General features: G+C 44.5%; 1 non-coding gene across 1 annotated transcript; it reads right to left on the bottom strand.

The window, feature by feature from the left end:
* Window positions 1–204: 204 nt before the first annotated feature.
* Trnas-cga (transfer RNA serine (anticodon CGA)) lies at window positions 205–279 on the bottom strand. Its single transcript has one exon. It is a non-coding gene; the product is annotated as a tRNA-Ser (tRNA).
* Between the last annotated feature and the right edge of the window lie 6,289 nt (window positions 280–6,568).

Here is a 6,568-nt window from a genome sequence, read left to right as displayed (position 1 = left end):
ATCGTTATTAGTTTAAAGTTTAGTATCTGACTGTAAATTGTTCAAGTAACACCCAGTAACAATTTTTCAAATCTAAACGGTTCATCCGATTTCGTCGACCGACATGTCTTTAGAAAGTTGTTAGTGTAAATCTACCTTGGTATGAATTGCAGGCATGTAACTTGAATAGTAGATGAGTTGAAACTTCCTGGCAGATTAAAACTGTGTGCCCGACCGAGACTCGAACTCGGGATCTTTGCCTTTCGCGGGCAAGTGCTCTACCAACTGAGCTACCGAGCCGGCCGCGGTGGCCGTGCGGTTCTAGCGCTGCAGTCCGGAACCGCGGGGCTGCTACGGTCGCAGGTTCGAATCCTGCCTCGGGCATGGATGTGTGTGATGTCCTTAGGTTAGTTAGGTTTAAGTAGTTCTAAGTTCTAGGGGACTGATGACCTAAGATGTTAAGTCCTATAGTGCTCAGAGCCATTTTTTGAGCTACCGAAGCACGACTCACGCCCGGTTCTCACAGCTTTACTTCTGCCAGTACCTCGTCTCCTACCTTCCAAACTTTACAGAAGCTCTCCTGCGAACCTTGCAGAACTAGCACTCCTGAAAGAAAGGATATTGCGGAGACATGGCTTAGCCACAGCCTGGGGGATGTTTCCAGAATGAGATTTTCACTCTGCAGCGGAGTGTGCGCTGATATGAAACTTCCTGACATTAAAACTGTGTGCCCGACCGAGACTCGAACTCGGGACCTTTGCCTTTCGCGGGCAAGTGCTCTGCCAACTGAGCTACCGAAGCACGACTCACGCCCGGTACTCACAGCTTTACTTCTGCCAGTACCTCGTCTCCTACCTTCCAAACTTTACAGAAGCTCTCCTGCAGGGTACGTAGTTGAGGGCTACCATATATATATTTTTTTTCTGATAGCCTGCACCCTAGAGCGAGGCACAAAGTTTGGGGATTGGCGGTAGCGTCGCGACAAGAGGTGGTCACTATTTCCGAGTGTCCCAAAACACGAGCTGCGTAAGGAGGGTCTGCGCAGAGCGAAGATACCAGAGTATTCCACCGGGGTCAGCGTCGGCAGTAAGCAGCAGGTCGATATATCATCAGTTGGTTGGCAACATTCGTTTGAGACGAACATTCGTGGCCTGGCTGCCCTCTTCTACCTGACATCCATCAGCGCCACTCAGTAACGACTGCGATTCACCGTGGATACATGGAACTGTTTGCTGATAAAGGTGAGTAACATTCAGTAATCTTCATGGTGATTTGTGCCATTGCCTAATTGCCCTCCTTATTATTTTGTGGTTTACACCCGACCCTTAGAGTTTTGCTCGATCGGCTCTTTGGTCGTAAATGTAGGCCGTTCTCGTTTGAAAATTGGTCGCGCTATTATATTGCCTTTCCTTTCTGGTTTGTACCCGATCATTAATGTTCTAATGAATCAGCTCCTGGTCGTAAATATAGCCGGAACAATTGTACTAAGGCACAGGTTACCATTGAACAAAAGAGAGACCTTGTGGTTAGATTTAGATGTTAGCCTGTTCATTTCTTTGATTGAAATTGCATTTCTCAGTCATTAGTTATAATGTGAACAACCTGTTTTACTACTCTGTACGTTGCTGTGTTTGAACGCCCCGGTCATCATTGGTATATTTTAGCTGGATCTTGTGGTTCCGCCGAGGGAGTTCTCTTGTAATATGTGTTCACAAGTAGTGTTTTAAGACGTTCTATCAGAGCGAGCTTAATAACTGACAGTCCGTTTGACTTTCAGAGTATTAATAGCCAACTGTCACCAGGGCTTTAGTCAAAATAAAATTGTCAGAAGGGACGGGTTGGGATCCAGTCGCACTTTGGTTGCCGATTGAAATTAAAAGTTTGCTTATTTTGAAGTAAGTCTTATCATTGTCATATTGTTTCCTAATCTGTTTAACCTTTAAGCATAGGTGTGCATCCTAACCCCGAACCTTTCGACCTACAGGTTTCAAATTAAAAGTTGTGTCCTCTGTTTTGAGTAACTGAATCACTCTTGTCATCAATATTGCTTATATAGTTTTCATGTGTTGCAGAAGGGTATTTAATAAGACAGACTGTGTCCAGCGTGGTAGTGAACACCACTGTTCCACCAGACAACGGGCGGGCTGCAGGTCTGGCCGTCTTGTAAACATTGTCATATTGTTTGCTGTTTTGCAATATGGCATTTCAGATTTCTTTTGTAAAAGCTTATTCAAGCTAAGGTGAAAAGAAATTTGCAAATTTGTTCATTTTGTTAAAGAAAATTTGGTGGTTGTATATTGTTCAATATACAGGTTGCGTGAAAAGAAAGTTATATAGTTAGGTCCTCCCTTCCACGTTTTCATTAATTCCAGTATGTAAGACGTATCAACGAAGACACTGCTCACTTTTGTATCACTTCTCTCGGTGAAGGACATAGTTTGAGATTGATCTCTTGTAAACCCCTCACATCGTGGCCAGTGTGTACCCTTCACTAACGGCCAGCTTCCAGCATAGGGCTCGCAGGTTGTCTTCCCTCACTACGATCAATGTACTAGGTTGCACAGTCTGATAAGGAACCTGGTCTGCTAATGCAGTGTAGGTAGTGAGATGACCAATGCTGCCAAAAGATCTGCAACCCTTGCTGCAGTAGTTCCCATCTTGTGAGCAAGCTCAGATTGGCTGCAGCGAGATCTGGTTGAGGGACCTCAATTTTTTAAGTCAGGGTTGTCATATCTTCGAATGTTGGACGTACTGTTCCCGTCCTTCGCCGCAAGTGGTACTTCAAGGACTTGTGCTTCCCACATTTCGCCAAAGTGTGGTGACGTAAGGGGAATGAAGTGCCAATCGACGCCTTCTTCGTGCTCGAGGTTTTTACCCTGCATCTGCTGATAATGGCTGCCCACAGCAGCTTGTAACTCGCGGAGCTACCAACTATGTCCAACGAAGTTTGTCCCATTGTAGCTGCACGGGTTTTGGTAGTTACTCTACCGTGACGCTTCAGTAGTAGGAATGCTTCAGTAGTCATGTTACCAGCTACATCCAAATAGACTGCACGTGCAAGACACACGGGCAACGTAGCACGTTTCCTTCAGTTTGTATCCCCGTGAGCCAGTTTTCACACAGAAAGGTCCTGTGTAATCAGACCCACAATCGGAGGAAGGTCTCAAAGCTTGTATACATGGGGCGGCAAGTCTCTTATGAACTGTTGTGCGGGCATTATCTTTAATCGCTGACAGGTCAAGCACTGATGGAGAAAAAGCTGGATTGTATTTCGTCCATTAGGTATCCAATATTGCTTCCTGAGAGATATAAGCAGCAGTTGACACCAAGGGTGGGAAACATGACGATGTTCATCATTCACTATAATTTTTTTGAAGTGTTGATGAGGTGGTAGTATGAGTTGATGCTTCCCCTCATAAGTTAGCTCAGCATTTCATAGACTGTCTCCAACCCATAGCAGTCTCATGTCATAGCGGATAGGATGCACTGGTTTGAGTTGGCTATAATTGTCTACTAGCTTGTTGGTCTCCAAGCGCCCTGCAGTTGACTGAGAGAAAATGTAGCAATTTCTCTTGTTCTCCATTATGCTGATGTCCATTGCAAGTGTGACAACTTCGAGAAACAACAGAGGAGACCATCTAGGTTCAAATGGTTCAAATGGCTCTGAGCACTATGCGACTTAACTTCTGAGGTCATCAGTCCCCTAGAACTTAGAACTAATTAAACCTAACTAACCTAAGGACATCACACACATCCATGCCCGAGGCAGGATTCGAACCTGCGACCGTAGCGGTCGCTCGGTTCCAGACTGGAGCGCCCAGAACCGCACGGCCACTCCGGCCAGACCATCTAGGGCTGCTCTGCTTGTGTGACAGAGCACTTATGCCTTTTGTTCTGGCAATTGCTGGGATGCAGAGTAGTTAGAGGTGTGTAATACAGGTCATGAAGTGATGTCTCCTTTAAGTCAAACTGGTCCTTTCCACCACAGGCTCTTTTCTTGCAAACCTGCGGTAGACACTCCTCACCAAGTCATACCAGCTCGGACTTTCATTGTAGGTACAGGGTTCCATCTGAGCTATTTCCCTGTATCTCGGAGACGCTGTTCCGCACAAACGTCTTCCACCATGCGGGTGGAGACGCCAGACATGCCAATACGATGTACGTCTCAGTCGACAGGACAACGTGCTGTAGTAGTGAATTCCATACAAGGTAACACAAGTTTTTTCAGTGGAGATTAATAGTTGACGCATGTGATTCCATGCTTATTAGTTGATCGTAGGCCTTGTCGGAAGCGTTGCAGAATCAGTGTGGTCACATACTGACAGCCATTACTTCCGTAATCACTATCCGATCAACACGAGTAGTGTCTAACATACGAATATCGCTGTATAGTGTGTGCCACGTGCAGTTCAACTCTTGAGGCAAGAGCTCGTCCCATGTTAAATGATGCTGCCATAGACGTTACGCCGGCCGGTGTGGCCAGGCTGTTCTAGGCGCTTCAAACTGGAACCGCGCGACTGCTACGGTCTCACGTTCGAATCCTGCCTCGGGCATGGATGTGTGTAATGTCCTTAGGTTAGTTAGCATTAAGTAGTTCTAAGTTCTAGGAGACTGATGAACTCAGATGTTAGGTCCCATAGTCCTCAGAGCCATTTCTGAATAGACGTTACAAAAAGATCTTGAATGTAAACACAGAGGAACTGAGTAATCCAGGGAGATTAAAACTGAAAGATGTGACAGACAGCACAATGCGTTTGTGAAGCTGTAGACTTTACATGCTGGCTTGACATCGTTCGCAGTTGAAATTGATCAGAAGCTGGTAGCCAGAGTAAACCTAAAGTTTTAGTATCATCCTCGTTATCAAGCCGTAAAGATACTTTAGTTTCCCGTATATCTCGAAGGTTTCTAGTAGTTCCATGCTTTCGCCGTGCCATTGCCTTCAACAGCTTCGTGATATATTACTGGACGTTCACTGCAGCTTCTACCGTACCGCAGCCTGAGGTGTAGTCGTCCATAGAAATCTGTCTCTCTGCGTTCAGCCTCTTTATGAGTTAAATGCAACAGACATTGTACCGCAAAAGAAGGTGCACACGCCATTATGTACGTGACTCTTTTTAACTGACATTACTGCAGTGGTGCAGATCTATTACTCCTCCATAACATTCGTTGATAGGCGCGATCTTCATCCGCTACTAGAACTTGTCGATACGTCCTCTCTGTCAGCGGTGTAGGCAATGCGATGCATGCGCAAGTGTAATATTGTGGAGCACAAATCCTACTTAAAGGTTGGTCCGACCAAAGTACAGGTGAAAAAGATTACGATTTTTAACGTCTCTCCATACGTTGTCATAAATAACGATTGGTGTCGGTTTCGACTCCCAGGCACACGGCTTTTCGCCACATCATTTCAGGTTCAAACATGCCACTCCCAATTACTAGTGAGAACGAATTCTAGACTCAACGTCTGTAGCCATCATCGATATTTAATGTCTATTCGTAGCTAGAAAACAGTGACCATAGGTGGTGGGTCCGAATCCAAGTAAGGCCAAATTTTTCGTCTTGTCATTTCTGTTTGTCACCTCGCTACCGATGAAAAATTTCGATATGTAGTGTTTTACTGTGTTCAGTTAGAAATCCCAATATATGCTGGTTTTGAATCCCCGTTCAGCACAGAACTTTATGCCACGCTATTCTAAGCTTACACACATTCTTATTTGTGTTTAAAACCATATTTTAGATCTTTCGTGATTAGTTACCAGGGACAGTAGTTGCTGGATTGGAGTCCCTAGTCGCTCTCCGGTACACAAATTTCCGTAGTACACTTTCAAGCTGAAACTTGCTACCTGAATTGTCATTTATTGTAATACATTTCAGATTACAAAGTCGAAAGGTTGTCACATATCAATGTGTTTTCTGATATTTGCAGTATCGCGGTGTTAATTTGCATTCGGTCTGACAGCCACATATAGTGGTAACCCATAGTGATGCCTTATAGTAATCATTTTGTATAGTCAAACAACATCGAAAAGAGAGCAGAGGACCTTTGGGTGGCAGTGTTGTCTTCACTAGTCTCCTTAAAAGGGTACTTAGCCTCCATACACTTTTCCTGTGAAAGGTGAGCTCAGTATTATTGGACGAAGGTAGCGCCAATGAACTCGAACTTCTGGTATTTAAGTATACAAGTTAAGATCCATGAGATTCTCTGAATAACAGCAAAGTACGCGAAATAGTGTCCGTCAGCAAGGAATTTTAGTTCAAGAAGGTTTAACCTAACGAGATCATTGCCCGCGAAATGTAATTTATGTGAAATCTTGGACTTGAAATCTTAAACTGCTAAATGACGATTGCAGAAAACGTACTTATCATTGTCGATGAACAAAGGACACCTTAAATACCGGGCAATGAAAACATATTAGTCACATTCCAATGAACTGAGTTTTCAAGGGGGTTTCTCTGATGGGAATATTTTGGGAGAAGTTTTCTAATTCTTCATAACCGCGGGGAACCTCGCTAAAAATCGGTGAGATCAGGGAGATAGGAGCTATATGTAATAACTACCTGGGTCCATTTTCTCACACAAGAAAACTAA

Source organism: Schistocerca nitens, chromosome 5, assembly GCF_023898315.1.
Source record: "Schistocerca nitens isolate TAMUIC-IGC-003100 chromosome 5, iqSchNite1.1, whole genome shotgun sequence".
Lineage (NCBI taxonomy): Eukaryota > Metazoa > Arthropoda > Insecta > Orthoptera > Acrididae > Schistocerca > Schistocerca nitens.
The sequence above is the reverse complement of the archived record's forward strand: the minus strand, read 5'-3'. Positions and strand labels throughout refer to the sequence as shown.